The 19,475-nt window shown below is 36.5% G+C and overlaps 1 protein-coding gene across 1 annotated transcript in view; it reads right to left on the reverse strand.

The window, feature by feature from the left end:
* The window catches only part of LOC306856179 (guanine nucleotide exchange factor VAV2-like), a 249,109-nt gene that overhangs the window by 156,646 nt on the left and 72,988 nt on the right, over window positions 1–19,475 (reverse strand). The window lies entirely within an intron of this gene.

The following is a 19,475-nucleotide window of genomic DNA, read 5'->3' on the forward strand; positions in this document are numbered from 1 at the left end:
AGCCAAGCATTCACATAATGCATCTTATAATCTTGTACTGCAGTTATATCTGATCAAATGTACATTATTATTATTATTCTTTAGATTTGGATAATTTAGACGAACTTGATGAACCTGTGATATCTTCTTCAGGGCGTAAAAGGAAAATAAAAGCTGAAAAGTTTTCACGGAGCCTTGCAAAAGCAGCGCGTTACAATGGTGAGGGAAAAGCTCTGTGTATTGTGTGTAATCTCATCTATATGTGTACAGTTTATGATCACAACAACAACGTTTGTCAGGCATCTACATTGTCATCTGAGGAGATTACAAAGATTAAGCGAGTGTTTTTTTAAAACTCTAAAACATGAAATGTGGAGTTATCTGCTTTTGCCAAAAAAACGACTGTTGGAGTTATCTGCTTTTGCTATAAAACAAACTTGTAATATGTAAAAAAAAAAAAAAAGAAAAACGACTGTTGGAGTTATCTGCTTTTGCTATAAAACAAACTTGTAATATGTTAAAAAAAAAAAGAAAAAAAAAAGAAAAAAAAACACTTTCAATGAACTTTAATTTTGTAAATTACCTGTATTTGTTTAAGTTATTATTACTTAATCAAAACAACCCAACTGCAGTTTGATTGACATTACTTGGAATGCGCAATTAAAAAAAAACGTGATTTCTGAAAATAAAAATAAAAATGGAGTTATCGGTTTTTGCAAATGAACTCTTCATATACAGTGAATTATTATATACAGTATACATATTATTAGTAAGTACTATAAATAAGTATTGGTTAATTCTTAAACAGATTGTGTTACTTACAAGCTACTAAAGGCTAAGAGAGCCAAGATTGGAGGAGGAAATTCAAGTGTACAGGTCTTGGGGTCTAAACAAGTGTCCTCAGCATTCACCTGACAGCTTCACCTGTGGCTGTTAGAGGTTCTGCCTGAGAGTGGTGTGCAACAGAGGGTTTAGAGTGGTCCTGTGCACAACTCAATGAAAAGCTGTTCTACAAGAATTACATGAGTGTAAAAATGTATGGTTTGGAAATGTCAATTTCTGTAAAGATACCCTCCTCGGGTGGCATTAATGTTGAGTGACAGAAGCAACAAGCCATCAGAGCTGTTTGCATCACCACAGGTAAGGGCCTCAGCCAGGTGCTCACATCCACACTTTCCAGACCCCATCCGGAGTTGACCTTCAGCAGGGGCGCGGGGTCTGCTACCCAGGCTGATTCCTGGGAGGAGACTGAAGATTATGTAGCATTAGTGGCTGAGGTCTGGCAGCTGCAATCAAACTGCATAATGAATCATTCTGTTGCCAGCATTAATGACAGTGAGATACACGTTTTTGAACAGACGGCTGTGCAAACACACAAGGGCTGGTGTCTGGGTCAAACAATGCACAATTTACACCTGTGCCACATGAGAAAAATAAATAATATTGACTTTTTGGTAGGAGACGCCACTGAATGTGAGGGAGCTGAATGACGGGACTCAAAACAGGTTTTCATAAATCTATTATGCATAGACTTATGATTCATTTCACCTTCAAAAGGGATCTGAGAGAATGAGAAAAAAGGGAATATTTTGACGGGACGGGTATCCAAGACATTAAAAGTTTACTGTACCTGAAAGCTTTCTGTTGCTTCTGGCTGCAGAAATCTCTTTACTTTCCTTCCCCAGTGTCTCGCTGGCAAGAGCCAAAACAAAAACAAGATGGCTCTCAGATCAAAGAGCTGAGTAATGCTAGTGAAGTGAGGCTGTTATTATTGTGCTTTGGTAAAAACAGCTCGCTGAACACAGTAAGCTTAGAATAAGAGCCCACCATGATTTTAAGGCCCTCTTTGAGGAGCTACCCAAGATCTCAGTGTGGTTCTTTTGGTGAAAGGAGTTTACCATCTGCATTTCTGATGGCTGATTCATCCTACTTTTTATAGATGTTAGTTTCCCTCTGCAAAACTAAAAAAAAAAAAAAAATCAACATTTGCAGGGAGCATTTTGATCTTCTTTCTGGAGGATTTTTTTGATGTTTCTCAAACTAGCTGAACTTTCTCTCTTCCTGCAGCCCTGGAGAGTCTAACAGGGACAAAGACTGAGTGAAGACTGCCACAGAGCTTGCATAACACCACTTGCAGTCGAGGCTTCGTCTGGCCACGAAGGTCAAAGAAATGGGGAAATCTGAGAAAGAAGAATGCATCCCTTGGGCAGACAAGAACAAGATGGTGTGAATACATACATATGTGGGACAGAGCATAGCATGCAGCATAAAAACAGGAAATAATGCCTCCACAGCAGAATTTGGAATAGACTACATACTAATAATGCAATCCAGAAATGGGTTAATAAATCACACACCACATATCTAATTCCAATCCACCCACACAAGAAAGCTGATTTTAGGGATGTCAACCAGGACATGTTTGGCTGAGGGGTACTTAACTTAATTAGGGCATATAAAAAAATTATTTAAAACATTGGAAAGAAAAAGAAGGATAATACAGTGTAAAAAGAAAGCACATACACCAAGTGAGGTCTGTAAGAAAGCTAGGGCTGGGTATTGTTCAAAAATTTTCGATATCGATACCGATACCTTGAGTTCGATACCGGTTCCTGAACGATACTTTTTTCGATACCAGTTTTATGAAATCAGTTTTAATAAGATTACATTATCTCAAAAAAATATATTTTTTTAGCTTGTTGATATTTATACAGACTCAAAGCCTCATCTCCTGAGCCACTGCACAAAGGAACAAAATATATCCAACACAATAAATAAATAAATAATTTTAATAAAGTTCAAATAGTTTTCAGTTTGCACATCTTTTAGGCTACGTTTACATTAGTGCGTGTTCATTTTAAAACACAAAGCTCAGACAGAATCATCATTTCTAGGTTGTTAAAGACTTCAAGAAATTTTAAATCTTCATCCACTTTCATAAGTGGGTGTTTTATTTTCTTTCACCATATGTTTTATTGTTATTAAATTCTGGTGTAGTATGTCTAATTATTTGAATGCATAAAAACAACTTAGTTTATTTAAATTTATTCTTAAAATAGCCTTATGAAATGTTTATTTTTCCTCAGAAATTCTGTGTTCTGTATCTGGTTTTCAAATGAAGACATAAAACATTAACTTAATTTCTCTTTAAATTATTGAAAATCAAAGTTTATTTATTTTGGCAAACAAAGGGGGGTTACTATTAAAATTAAAACATGGAATAACTGTTGTGTGATCATTACAAAAAAAAAAAAAAAGTTTTAATAATTTTAATAGTAGCCTAGTATTAGCAGTGCTGTCTGCAGTGTCTTCCAAGTTAAACCAAACTTTTATTTTGACGGGTTGTCGCTAGTTTTACTCTAATCAAACGGTAAAATGCTCATGAAGTGACTCTCAGAGCAGGAGATGTTGTTCATGTCCTCATTTAGTGAGGCGGCAGACGCTGAAATGACCGCGAGCGTCACGCGCGCTTCAGTCTGTGTATAATGAACAAACCGTGCGATTTAAAGAGCGGACTGCTCTGTGCTCTTTCGAAACGCTTTTGCGGATGTCAAACACTGATCAATCAGCGCCGCGTCGCTTCTAGTCAAACACACCTGGTGCTGCAGGATTATTGGCTCACTGACGGTGATGAGATTAACCCCTTAGGTATCGAAATTTGGTACCGAACGACAAGACGTTTTTCGATACTCGGTGGTATCGAGGCAATTCGGTCGGTGCCTAAAAAGTATCGAACTCGATACCCAGCCCTAAAGAAAGCAAATACATATTATTCTACATCACTTCAGAAATACAAGAGCACATGGCTGGAGGCTGAAAGCAAAACAATAAACCATACCATGAGTGTTTTTAGAACACAATGTGTACACGAATGGCATTTCAGAGGTACCAAATCTCCCTAAGCTGCTTCTCTTGCATAATGTACTGCAAAAAACTGGTGTTAGTAGGGGTGTGCGATATGGCGATTTTTGATCATGGACGATAAAAATGTCTCCACGATCTGCTTTTGAAGAAACATCATAGCATCGTGCTACAGCACACATTCTGTCAGTTGCAGTTCTGACGCCTTCGTCTCTATATGCTGTACAACGCCACATCCATTCAGTGTTAACTCAGCGGTAGAGTTAAGGCCATTGCACACTGAGAACGTCAAAATCCAGAATGGCGATTGTCAAGTTCATCCACTTCGTCTAGTAGCACAAAGCACTGAATATAGATATTTGCACACTGAGTTCACAGAAATTGGTGGTCTTCTTTTTTGAGCCACTGACATCCTGAAGTAAACTTTGAACTGCCCGTAATAATAGCGCTGCTCCTTAACCCTTTCACACGTGAGTTTAAAATTTTTGTTTTGCTAGTACTTATGTGTTTTTAAATGTCTGAAACCTAAAATAAACATTATATGGTTGAAAACACTGAATATTTGTGATAATATGACAAGCGCTCAGCACGTGTGATCTGGCTCCGCGCCAGCCAATGCGCGAAAGCAGATTTGAATTCAGCAGTTGACGTGACTCACTGAACATTCTAATCACACCGGTGTGATCGCACGCTTCAGGGACCAGCCAAGACTGATCACACCGGCAGAGGTAGGTAGAGTACCCAAAAACTGTACCCAAGTAAAAGTAAAAGTACCTCTAGAAATATTTACTCAAGTAAAAGTAATAGTCTGAATAGTTACTTTAGTAAGAGTAAAAAAGAATAAAAAAAAACTACTTAAGTAGTTAGATACTAGTTACTTTGGATCATATATTGTATACGTGTAGTTAGGGGTGGGCGATATGGGAAAAATATCATATCACGATTTTTTTTAGAAATATCACGGTTTTATCACGATTCAATGTCATGTTAGTTTTACTATTTTGGTTTTACAAGTTGTCTGAGCATTACAGCCAAACTAGAAAGACAAAGATGCATGGCAGATATTTAGGCCAAAGTGGGCGAAGATAAATCTTTGTCATTATTTAATTTTTCTTATTAAAAAATAAGAACAAAGATACACATTACAAAGACACATAATATACAAATAAAACAAACAGTGCTTTATTTTCAGGTACAATAGGTGTATTTAGCAGAGCATTCAATGAAATTGAATGAACAAATATAAAAATAAAACACTAGATAGACTGATTCCTAAAGCAACTGTATTAAAGTTTTTCAGTCAAGAATAGTGAGTGATTTTTCTCTTTGTGTTTTGTTGTTTTGTTAACGTTAAATTAATAGTTCCCCAAAAAATAAATATTCTGTCATCTGTCTGTCAATTCTGTCATAATGTTTTATTTTTATACCATCATTTACTCAAAAGTTGTTTTAAACCTGAATGAGTTTCTTTCTTCTGCTGAACATAAATGCTATTTTGAAGAAGGTGGAAAACCAAACATTTGCTGGTCCACAGTGACTTCCACAGGATTGTTCTTTCCTGCTATCAAAGTCAATGTGGACCAGCAACTGTTTGTTTACCCTCATTCTTCAAAATATCTTATTTTGGGTTCAGCACAAGAAATTAATAGAGGTTTGGGACAACATGTGTGTGAGTAAATAATGACAGAAATTAAATTTTATGGTGAACTATCCCTTTAATGACAGTCGACAGCATGTTTAGTGTCCTGTCCCTTTAAGAGCTGCACGCATCTAATATACAGGCAAGCATCCGTTTCTCTCTTAACTATTTACTTTCATTTTAGAGATAACCAACTCAGTCTGTATGTAAACCTTGTGTGTTTTGACAGTATTAGCGCAAAAGATAAGTTAGTTGAGTAATCAGGCGCTGTTAGACAGGCTTTTTAATGCGCGTGCTTCAGGTGTATGCGCTCAGAAAAAGCGCACATCAGACCAGCGCGTGAATGAAACATTTAACCAGCAAGGCTTGTCTGCAAATAATGTACTTTTGCGATCGTGAATAAGTGCAGTGTTCTGTCAGAGTAACTCTACTGCTGTATGTCGTGTTGTACAGTACATAGAGACGGAGGTGCCAGAACTGTATTTGACATAATGTGCGCTGTAGCACGATACTACGATATTTCTTCAAAAGCAGATCGTGGAGACATTTTTATCGTCCACGATCAAAAATCGTCATATCGCACACCCCTACGTGTAGTCTATTTTTATTTAGACATATAGATACATTTATGTAATGTGTGTGTGTGTGTCTGTCTGTCTGTCTGTCTATATACACACACACACACACACAGTCGTTCAAAAGATTTAGTTTTTTATTTTATTTTATTTCAGTGATGCAAATCAGAATTTTCATCAGCCTTTACGCCAGTCTTCAGTGTCACATAATACTTCAGAAATTGTTCCAATATGTTAATTTATTATCAATGCTGCTCTTTTTAGCTTTCTATTCATCAAAGAATCCTGAACAAAATGTCACAGGTTACAAAAAATATTAAACAGCAAAACCGTTTCAAAAACTGGTAATAAATCAATATACTAGAATGATTTCTGAAGGATCATATGACTCTGAAAACTGCAGTAACAGCTGATGAAATTTCTGATTTGCATCACTGAATTAAATTATATTTCAAAGTATATTATGTATACTTTGTGTATGATCGCTACAGCCTATATGTATATAACGTGTCAGAGGTTATATACATATAGGCTATTATACATAATATACTTTGAAATATAATTTAATTCAGTGATACAAATCAGAAATTTCATCAGCTGTTACTGCAGTTTTCAGAGTCATATGATCCTTCAGAAATCATTCTAGTATATTGATTTATTACCAGTTTTTGAAACGGTTTTGCTGTTTAATATTTTAGAACATCTGAACATAACGAAACAAATGCACATTGACGGATCTTCTGTCTGTTCTGCAAAATGTAAACAAATGTAGCATATATTTCTGCAAGTGTAAATATTGTGAAAATATCAGTATTAATTGTGTCTAGGCAAAGGCATTCCTCCTGGAACAGGTCGCGCGCCGCTGCGCTCAACGCTCTTGATGTTGCTAAACTTTCTGTTACAACTCTCAGTGAGAAACGCTTCAGAGACTCTGAACTGAACGAATCATTCAAACTGATTCGCGAACCGATTCACTGGTTTGCCAACTGGTTTGATCGAGCCTTCAAACAGAATTGACTCAAAAACAAATCATTCGCGAATGGGCATTGCTCATTGACCAGAGAAAAGTAGTGGAATAATTTGAAGCATTTTTAACTTGTATTGCATTAAGATAAAGTAACGAGAGGAGCGTTGCCCACAGTAACAAAGTAAAAGTACTGTTTTTTTCACTAAAAATGTACTTGAGTAAGAGTAAAAGTACCCATTTTTAAATATACTCTAAAAGTATTAGTTACCCAAAAAATACTCAAGTAAATGTAATGAAGTAAATGTAACTCGTTACTACCCACCTCTGCACACTGGTGTGATCATACACGTTAAAGGGTTAAGGAAGGGGAACTCTCCGTCCTCTCTATATCTCATGATTGGATGGACCCAATATTTCCTTTCTTTTTCTTTTTTTTTTTAAGAAGCGAGAGGACAACAAAATCATCTTCATTGCTTGAAGACTCCATTTAGTAGGCTACTGTTTTGCAAATTTTTTTCGCAATGGATTAATTAATATGCATCGGACTCAGTGTGCAATGTTTCTGTGCGTGACGAATTTTTAGGATTACGAATACGAAAAAACGCATGCGAAAATTTTGGACTCAGTGTGCAGAGACCTTAACTCTCACGAGACACTGCACTTATTCGCAATCACAAAAGTACATTATTTGCGTGTGTTTTAAAGCCTTGCCAGTTAAGCTTTTTATTCACGCGCTGGTCTGACGTGCGTTTTTTCTGAGCCCGTACACCCGAAGCTCGAACTAAAAAGCCTGTCTAACAGCACCTGATTACTCAACTAAGTTATCTTTTGCGTTAATACTGTCAAAACACACAATGTTTGCATATAGACTCTAGTTGGTTATGTCTAAAAAGAAAGTAAACAGTTGAGAGAAAAACAGATGCGTGCCTGTATATTAGATGTGTGCAGGTTTTAAAGGGACAGAACTAAACATGCAGCCGACTGTCATTAAAGGGATAGTTCACCCTAAAATTTTATTTCTGTCATTATTTCCTCACTCACATGTTGTCCCAAACCTGTATTAATTTCTTTCTTGTGCTGAATGCAAAAGAAGATATTTTGAAGAATGTGGGTAACCAAACAGTTGCTGGTCCACACTGACTTTGATAGTAGGAAAAAAAGTCACTTTGGAACAGCAACTGTTTGGTTTTCCACATTCTTCAAAATAGCATGTATGTTCAGCTGATGAAAGAAACTCATTCAGGTTTAAAACTGATTTTGAGTAAATGATGGTATAAATATAAAACACTATGACAGAAATTGACAGATGACATTTTTTATTCTTTAATGTTAAAACAACAAAACTAAAAAAAAATAACTCGCTACTCTTGACTGAAAAAAAAAAGTTACTTTAATAGGAATCAATCTATATAGTGTTTTATTTTTATATTTGTTTATTCAATTTCTTGAATGCTCCTGCTAAATTTGCCTATTGTACCTGAAAATTAAACACTGTTTGTTTTATTTGTATATGTGTATTTTTAATGTGTATCTTTGTTCTTAATTTTTAATAACAAAGACAAAATAATGATAAAGATTTAAATTGTTGCCCACTTTAGCCTAAATATCTACCATTCTTTTTTATATTTTGTTACCTTGAAAGGATTTGTCTTTATAATAGCGAAATTAGTTTGGCTGTATTGCTCAGACAAAATAGTAAAACCAACATGACAAAGAATCGTGATAAAATCGTAAAATTGTGATATTTCTAAAAAAAAAAACGTGATATGATATTTTTGCCATATTGCCCACCCCTATGTTAAGGAAAGCTCAAGATGGAGGATGTTCTTATTGGTCAACACATCACACTCCTTTATATGCATACACAATAGCTAAACAAAGCCGATTTGAGGTAGAGAAATAGCATTTATAATATATAATCATTATACTAGGGCTGCACGATTATGACAAAAATCATAATTGTCGATTATTTTCTTGAGATTGTAATTGCGATTATTAATAACGATTATTTTGAACAGATTTATGCCATTGTTTGAAGCTGCATGCCATATTTTTTATATAAGATTATATTTCTATTTAAAAAAAAGGCTGAAAACACTCTTCCTGAACTTTTATTGCTTTTCTATAGCATTGAGCCTCAAATGTCAACTATACATTGGTTTGGTTTCTTCTTTAAACAAAAAAAGGTAAAATTATGCATGGTATAATAATGTTATACTAAAACTAAAAGAAAAAATGGTCTACTAAAGCTATATATATATATATATATATATATATATTTTCCCTCAGCATTTAAACAGGCTCGTATAACTCCACTTCTTTAAAAACCCACTCTTAACCCAACTCTTTTAGGGGACTATAGACCGGTTTCCCTTCTTCCTTTCATTGCAAAAACACTTGAACGAGTTGTGTTCAACCAAGTCTCTGTCTTTCTCACACAGAACAACCTCCTGGACAGTAACCAATCTGGCTTCAGAAGTGGACATTCGACCGAAACTGCCTTGCTTTCTGTTGTTGAAGCCCTAAGATTTGCAAGAGCGGCTTCCAAATCTTCATTACTTATCTTGCTGGATCTGTCTGCTGCTTTTGATACAGTCAACCATCAGATCCTCTTGTCAACCCTATTGAGAAAGGGCATCTCAGGAACCGCACTCCAGTGGTTTGAGTCTTACCTCTCAGATAGGTCCTTCAAAGTATCTTGGAGAGGTGAGGTATCCAAGTCGCAACATCTAGCTACTGGGGTGCCTCAGGGCTCAGTTCTTGGACCAATTCTCTTTTCTGTCCACATGGCATCACTAGGTTCTGTCATTCAGAAACATGGCTTTTCATATCACTGCTATGCTGATGACACTCAACTCTACCTCTCATTCCATCCTGATGATCCTACAATAGCTGCTCGCATCTCAGCGTGTCTAACCGACATTTCTTGTTGGATGATGGACCATCACCTTCAATTCAACCTAGCTAAGACAGAACTGCTTGTAGGTTCAGCTAACCCATCGCTTCATCACAATCTCACCTTCCAGTTAGGCTCATCTACCATAACTCCTTCAAAAACAGCCAAAAACCTTGGAGTTGTGATTGATGATAAGCTGAATTTCTCAGACCACATTGCTAAAACTGCCCGGTCCTGCAGATTTGCATTATACAATATTAAGAAGATCAGGCCCTTTCTCTCGGAACATGCAACACATCTCCTTGTTCAGGCTCTTGTTCTGTCCAGACTTGACTATTGCAATGCTCTCTTGGCAGGTCTTCCAGCCAATTCTATTAAACCTCTACAATTAATCCAAAATGCCACTGCAAGATTAATCTTTAATGAGCCGAAAAGAACGCACGTCATGCCTCTGTTCATCAATTTGCACTGGCTACCAACAGCTGCTCGCATTAAATTCAAGGCATTAATGTTTGCCTACAGAACCACCACTGGCTCTGCACCCCTTTACCTTAATTCAATACTTCAGACTTATATGCCCTCTAGAAGCTTGCGTTCTTCAATTGAACGATGCATTATTGTACCATCCCAAAGACACATAAAAACACTTTCACAGACTGTTTCATTAACTGTTCCCATCTGGTGGAATGACCTGCCCAACTCAATCCGAGCAGCCGAATCCTTACCCATCTTCAAGAAACGGCTAAAAACTCATCTGTTCCATCTTTACTTGACCCTCTAACTCTAGCACTCTCTATTCTAATTTTGTTTTATCTATATGTCATTTTATAAAAAAAAAAATAATAATAATAATAATAATTATCTGTACTGCGTTGTAATAGCGCTTGCACGTTGTTGCTCTTTTGTTGGTTTTGATTGCTTCTTATGTCCTCATTTGTAAGTCGCTTTGGATAAAAGCGTCTGCTAAATGACTAAATAAATAAATATATTTCATTTACAGTTAAACAGATGAAATTTCAAATTACAGTAACATTTTACAGTACAATTTATATTATCAGGGCTCCAGACTAACATTGAAGAGCAGTGGCACCAGCAACTGATTTGGTAGCACTGAACATGTAATATTACAAGTTTTGTCTCTTAGAAATGCACATTAGAACAGAAGCTTGAGTTCAGAGTAGCAGGAGCTTGAGTTGGGATGCAGATTTGACAGTACCATTGTGAAAACTGTAACAGCCTCATCTTTTATACATAACCAAAAGTACAGCACATCATTATCATGGTAAAAAAGTAGCCTAACTATGGATTCTATTATGTTTGCATTGAAAAACAGCAGCCTAAATACATTCATTCAATTACAAATCCACATCAACTGATAGAATAATTAACAAAATAATGTAATTATATTCCATTACTCCTTTATCATATTTAGTATATTAATAATATAATAATACTCAATATGAATATCCTACTTTTCTGCCACCGTATTGTACCGTTACTGTTGCTACAGTAAAACTATGGTAAATGTGGGTGATTTGTGGATTGAAACGTCTTCTAACTGGATCGTTGTTGCAGTTTCTGCATCAGTGTTGATGAGAATAACAGCTCCGATTTATTTGGCTTTAAACTAGTTTAAATTAAAGAGACATGATTTGTTCTGGAGAACTCTGCGCTGAACTCGAGTGCTTCTTACTGGATTTCACAGCGTTGTTTAGCGTGTGATCGTGACTGGTCTCTGTAATAAACGCATACGCTCTAAGCTCGCGCTGCGCTGTTTTCTTTTGAGGCGAGCGGATAAAAGGTCTGTGTGGTGTGCAGTTCAAACGAGTACCGCTATTTTGTTTCCGCTTTTAACACGTTTGACGTTTAACATATCTATCATGCACAACAGAGTGACAACGACTATTAGACTAAATGTCTTTTATCCAGTGTGTTTGAGTTTTTTTTTTTTGTAATCGCTTTGAACGATTATGCAATCGTGGCATCCATAATCGTAATTGCGATTAGAAATTCGATTCATTGTGCAGCCCTACATTATACTATTTTCCTGCTGATTTGAGTAGAGCTGGGAATCGATACTCAACTCAATTAGATTCTGATTCAAAAGCTCTTGATTAGATTCATTTCTGATTTATTTTAATTAATTTAAATTCAATGTCGATGTCTATTTTGCACTGCAGTGCTTAATGCTGTAGAATCTGTCATTAAGTATACATTATGAAAATGTTAATTTAAAAAAATTAACAACAGGGCCCAAATATGCAGATCAGCTACTGATTTAACACATATAATAAATCAACATCAAACATTACACAGTGTATATAAAATATCCTATTCATCCATCCTGTAATGTGTTAAAATTCAATCACTCAGTGAAGTCTTTTTAAATAAATCATTCAAGGACTCAGCGGAGTCATTTGTTTGTGAATCAGCCTACGCTGGTTGTACTGTATGTTTTTGATTCACTATATTTTTACCCAGCTTAAGATCCGATATTTAAATGAACAATTGGCAGAAAAATTTGAATATTTCAATATTTGCCTATTCAATCAGAGGAGGGCTGCACTTGCTTGCAAGGACATCAGCTGTCCAGAGGCATTGCCAAGACAGCAGTTGAGTGAACTAATTTGCAATAAAGGGGCTTTTTTAAGGGTAATGGTCTCATTTCATTTTGACAAAATTGCAACCTTCCAAAAATAATTAGGATTCAGCTTTGACTCTGCAAGATTCAAATAATTTAAAAGCAAACAGTCTGGGCTGACCATCTGGACAGCGTGTTGACATCTGTATGCTTGACTAGGCATGATATCACAAAGCGGTGACTGGTCTCAAGGGCCCTGTGAAGGGTTAACATCCACAAAAAAAAGAAAAGAATCATCCAGCATCGAAAAGAAACTGCAGTGCCTCTGGCTACACCAGCATTCTGACGGACAACAAGCCTCTCACGCGGCACAATGGCCACCCGCCACTTTCCAATGGTCTTTGATGTTGCTCACTCACTGTAAAAAGAGGCAGTCCATTCATTCTCATGCTGAGGTAATTGAGAATTCAGAGACAAACCGTCAGGCCCTCACTACTCAATACGCTGTAATCAATGCACACAGACATCCTTGATGAACACTCTTGACACTCTCTTTGATGAAAGAGTAGGGAGTCATAACATGTCCAAAACTGAAGCTGTGAAAGTCCTTCTAATCTTTCTTGTTGTATTTGCGTTATTTTCTTCTCTGGTATCACAGCTCTCACCATCTCCCTGCAATCTACAACCAAGGAAAAATACTAAAAAAAAAAATCAATGCGACAACATAACAGCAGTGATCAAGAATTAGCCTGCTAACAAACAATTATCCTGGATCTCTGATAGACTGAAAGTGAAGTGAAGTGAAGTGACATTCAACCAAGTATGGTGACCCATACTCGGAATTCGTGCTCTGCATTTAACCCATCCAACGTGCACACACACAGCAGTGAACACACATACACACCGTGAACACACACCCGGAGCAGTGGGCAGCCATTTATGCTGCGGCGCCCAGGGAGCAGTTTGGGGTTCGGTGCCTTGCTCAAGGGCACCTCAGTCGTGGTATTGAGGGTGGAGAGAGCGCTGGACATTCACTCCCCCCACCTACAATCCCTGCCGGCCCGAGACTCAAACCCGCAACCTTTGGATTACGAGTCCGACTCTCTAACCATTAGGCCACGACTTCCCAGAAAGCAGAAAGAAATGAACAGAACAAACTATAATTTTGCCTTTTCACTCAAGATTCAAGATTCAAGATTTTTATTTGTCACATACACAATTATACAGAGTATAGCAGTGAAATGTAGGTCAGGTCCGCTCCAAGGACAGTGCAATTATAAAGTATACAAATATTAAGAAAAAGAAAAGTAGAAAAAATAAGAGAATAAAATAAAATAAAAGATAAAAAATATAAATATAAATGTGCAGGTCAGTATGTTGTTGACTTAAATAGTAATAAGAGGAATGTGCAAAAGAATGTGCAAAAAGTTGTCTAGGGTATTTAAATAGCAAATCGTAAAATTATGCAGCACAACACCAATTTTCTGTCAACACTGCCCATGGATTCTGATAATAGTTTAGAAGATACCTTTTTTGAGTTTTTGATGACATTTATTAGCTTTCTGTGCTAATCTATGACAAACCTATGTAAATAGTTCCAATTTACATATCACAAGTCTTTGATAGGGAATATGAAAGCAGATTAGATCCACTTGTGGTTGACTTTTATGGCTTTTAATAGCCTAAAACCCAGAGTGACACAGCAGGCTTTATACAGCAGTTTATACAGAGTTCCTGATTAGTTGGACTCCAAGAGAGAAAGAGAGAGTGAGGAGCAGATAGTGGCTTTTAATGGGCACCAGAGGAATTAATGTACACCCACTGACATTTACACAAGTTTTTTCTTAGAGTATTTTCCAAGCACAACTCCTTGGGTTTCACCAAAGAGTTTCACCAAAGAGCATTGAAAGCAAACTCCTTAATGATCAGATTCAGTGCTCTGTATTTGTTATTTTCCCTTCAAATCTGGGCTTGGCTTTGGTTGGATTAAGAGAATTAGATGATGCACCGTATGATCAGACACTTTTCATGACCTTGAGGTTTCTCCGCCAATCACAGCTTGAATCATGGTGCACTTTTTGTTGATTTAGCAGTAAGTTTGGATAAGGCTAAAGTAGATTTCACCTTGAATGTTGCCCCTGACCTCTGAGAATTTAATACGTAGCATCCTGTTCTCTGAAATCCCTATGAGGTGGGGTCATTGCCAGGCTATTCGCTGCCAGTGTCATTTTTAAAGGATTAATATGGATTGCAGTGTTCCTGTTCACACCTTCGTTGAGCTTTAGGTCACCAAAAGCAAAACTTAGCACCCACATACACCTATAGTCTACAGAATCGCAGTCTTATGGAGAAGGACAAATACGCTATATGCACTTTCAAGGTTTATTGAAATATTCATAAGTTTATTCATGCTCACGAACTCAAAAAATGTACCTGTCTATCAGAGGAATTCCTTTAGGTTTGCAGCAAACTAAAGGGCAAGAGAAACGGAGCAGGACAGAAAGAGAAAGAAAAATAATGAGAGTGCTCTGCACGCTGTTCACGGCTGGAGCTGAATGTGGAAGTACTTCCTGGAGGAGAGCCGCTCTTTCTGGATGACTCCTCTTTACTGCCATGGCACACCAGAGACAGACCAAACTGCATGGTGTAGACCAGCAAGCGCATTAAAAACTCCCTCACTTTCTTTTTTCTGTCACTCTTTACGCTACAACTGAGTGTGTGTTGGACTCTGCGGCGAGACAATGTGCAGAGAATGTTCAAACAGAAACCCGGCAGAGGCCAATGTGCAGTCCTGCCACAGTGTTACACTCTCAAAGGGAAGACAAAAGAGCAGCAATTATTTCCATAATGTAGATTTTATTGTGCAGGGCGCTTTCGGTCTCTGCGTGTAATGTGTTCAGCGATTCACTTTCCTTCCTGCAGAATTAAACGTTGCTGCCTGTCATCACCTCCTGTCACAGAACAGAATCGTCAGAAAAACAAAGAGCTGATTCTGGAAAAACAGTCTCGGCAGATTTATTAAATATTGCTCCCGCTTTGATTTTGTGCTGGAAACACAGCGGAACTTATTACATGTGTGCAGCTCAGGTGCTGACTAAAATTTGATGTTGTACTTATTGTTGACATAGCTAGCTGTAGAATACAGATATAGTTGTGGGGGGGGGCAGGTTTTTATTGTACTGCAGAGAAAAATAAAAAGTGAACAAAAGGGCACATGCTCTAAGGCACTGCAAATCTGAGTTTGAATTGCAACAGTTCCTGTTTGTGTTTTTCTCTCTTCACCACATTCATACATATACATACACACACATATACATACACACACACATATATATATATATATATATATATATATATATATATATATATATATATATATATATATATATATATATATATATATATATATATATATATATATATATATATATATATATATATATATATATATATATATATATATATATATATATATACACATACACACACACACACATACACATATATATATATATATATATACACACACTTGGGCTGGGTATTGTGACCAATTCTGCGATTCAATTCGATTCTTATTTTTATGGTTTCGATTCGATTCGATTTCGATTCGATTCGATATCGATTAGCTATCAATATTTCATTTAAAATGTTAGTTTTGCAGACATGGGATCCATATTTTGATATAAATGCTGGTAACTGAAACTCTCCTACTTAAGTTTATTACTGAAATACACATCTACATTAATAATAGGGTGCACACAGTTGTTTTTTTAGTGGAGCAATTCGAAAGATAAGTGAAGTGACATTCAGCCAAGTATGGTGACCCATACTCGGAATTCGTGCTCTGCATTTAACCCATCCAACATGCACACACACAGCAGTGAACAAACACACACACACACACACACACACACACACACACACAGACTGTGGGCAGCCATTTTATACTGCAGCGCCCGGTTCGGTGGCTTGCTCAAGGGCACCTCAGTCGTGGTATTGAGGGTGGAGAGAGCGCTGGACATTCACTCCCCCCACCTACAATCCCTGCCGGCCCGAGACTCGAACCCACAACCTTTGAATTACAAGTCCGACTCTCTAACCATTAGGCCACGACTCCCCCTGAAAAATTCAGGGGAGAGCGCGAACGCAGTCCCCCACTACCATAAATTATGCAGTCGAGATTCCCACATTATGTGGCCCAACCGGAGTGCAATGGCCAAGCCTCGCCCTGGGTGAACCGCCTTCTTGATCATGGTGTCTCCCCTGCCAGGTAAGTATATCTATAGATGGTGACACCTTCAGGACTAGAGGTGAATATTCATATCCTCTTACTGAAGCACAGGCATTAAGAATTGATTCGGGGATTTCCCAAATCGATATCGTTGCGTTAAACTGAAGATCGATTAAAATCGGAGAATCGATATTTTTTACCCAGCCCTAATACACACACACATATATACACACACACATATATATATATATATATATACATATATATATACATATATATTAGGGCTGGGTATTGTGACCAATTCTGCGATTCGATTCGATTCTTATTTTTATGGTTTCGATTCGATTCGATTCGATTTCGATTCGATTCGATATCGATTAGCTATCAATATTTCATTTAAAATGTTAGTTTTGCAGACATGGGATCCATATTTTGATATAAATGCTGGTAACTGAAACTCTCCTACTTAAGTTTATTACTGAAATACACATCTACATTAATAATAGGGTGCACACAGTTGTTTTTTTCATGCAGTCCCCCACTACCATAAATTATGCAGTCGAGATTCCCACATTATGTGGCCCAACCGGAGTGCAATGGCCAAGCCTCGCTCTGGGTGAACCCGAATCGATATCGTTGCGTTAAACTGAAGATCGATTAAAATCGGAGAATCGATATTTTTTACCCAGCCCTAATATATATATATATATATATATATATATATATATATATATATATATATATATATATATATATACATATACATATATGCTCCAACCTTTCCGAACTTTATGAAAGATTATATTACGGAAGGTTCGAGTTGTGTATGTGTGTGAGGAATTGAAAGCAAGCAGAATACGAGTGTTTCTAAAGCAAACTCAGCGTCATCGGTTAAGAACTAAGCTCAGAATCGATATATGTGTGTATGTGTGTGTGTGTGTATATATATATATATATATATATATATATATATATATATATATATATATATACATACACACACACACATATGCATACATACACATATCCATACATACATATATAGACACTGCATTAAAAAATATTTATAAAAAATTTTATTAATTTAAAATATTATTTAAATTAAATGCAAAAGTAATGCAAAATAAAATTATTTTAAATGAATAATATAATTAAATTATAAATACAAAGCCATACGTAAACTGTGGTCAGCTGGCAAGAGCTGATAAAATGTAAAAACTGTAACTTGAATGCAATGTAAATCGCTTTGGATAAAAGCGTCTGCTAAATGCATAAATGTAAATGTAAACAGAAACACTTCTATACTTTCCTTACTTAAATCTTAAAACTATTCTAGGTTTTATCCAGAGGTGGGTAGAGTACCCAAAAACTGTACTCAAGTAAAAGTAAAAGTACTTCTAGAAATATTTACTCAAGTAAACGTAAAAGTAATAGTCTGAATAGTTACTTGAGTAAGAGTAAAAAAGTATCGGATAAAAAAACTACTCAAGTAGTTAGTTACTAGTTACTTTGGATCATATAGGTACTGAATATAGTCTATTTTTATTTAGATATATAGATTACATTTATGTAATGTGTATGTGTATACACACACACACACACACTGCCGTTCAAAATATATATATATATATAATAATGTAATTTATTTCAGTGATGCAAATCAGAATTTTCATCAGCCTTTACCCCAGTCTTCAGAGACGCATAATCCTTCAGAAATCATGTTGATTTATTATCAGGGCTGCTCTTTTTAGCTTTCTATTCATCAAAGAATACTGAACAAAATGTCACAGGTTACAAAAAATATTAAGCAGCAAAACTGTTTCCAACACTGGAAATAAATCGATATATTATAATGATTTCTGAAGGATATGACTCCGAAAACTGGAGTAACAGCTGATGAAAATTCTGATTTGCATCACTGAATTAAATTATATTTTAAAGTAAATTAATTATGTATTATCCTATAACCTCTAACACTGAAACCTCTGAAAACTCCTCGCATGACTGCTCTGAACCTAACGAAACAAATGCATATTGACGGATCTTCTGTTCTGCAAAATGCAAACAAATGTAGCCTATATTTTTGCAAGCGTAAATATTGTAAAAATATGAATATTAATTGTGTCTAGAACAGGCTGCGCGCCGCTGCGCAGAGCTAACGCAGGTTCCGCGGGTGTTCATTTCTTAATCTGTGACAACTTATTAATGTATAAATTATACATTGTATTTAATGTAAGGTACATGTACAACAAACTGGTAATGTCATAGTGGTATCGTGGCCTATACCTGTGGAACAGTAGACAGCACACGCGGTGTTCATCTAATAAAAGATCTTCATATAACGTTAGCTCTAGCAAACAAGCCTTTGCAGATTTGCTTTCAACTGACTGTAGATCCAAAGCCACGGCGTCAACGCTCTTGATGTTCTTAAACTCTCTGTTATCTGAGCGAGAACCGCTTCAGAGACTCAGCGCGTGCGGCGGGGAACTGAACGAATCATTCAAACTGATTTGCGAACCGATTCACTGGTTTGCCAACTGGTTTGATAAAGCCTTTAAACAGAATCGACTCAAAAGAATGAATCATTCGCGAATGGGCATCGTTCATTGCCCAGAGAAAAGTAGACGGCACGTTTGGAATAAACCGAAGCATTTTTAACTTGTATTGCATTAAGATACAGTAACGAGAAGAGAGTCGCCCACAGTAACGAAGTAAAAGTACCGTTTTTTCTCTAAAAATATACTTG

Source organism: Barbus barbus (genome assembly GCF_936440315.1).
Source record: "Barbus barbus genome assembly, chromosome: 36".
Lineage (NCBI taxonomy): Eukaryota > Metazoa > Chordata > Actinopteri > Cypriniformes > Cyprinidae > Barbus > Barbus barbus.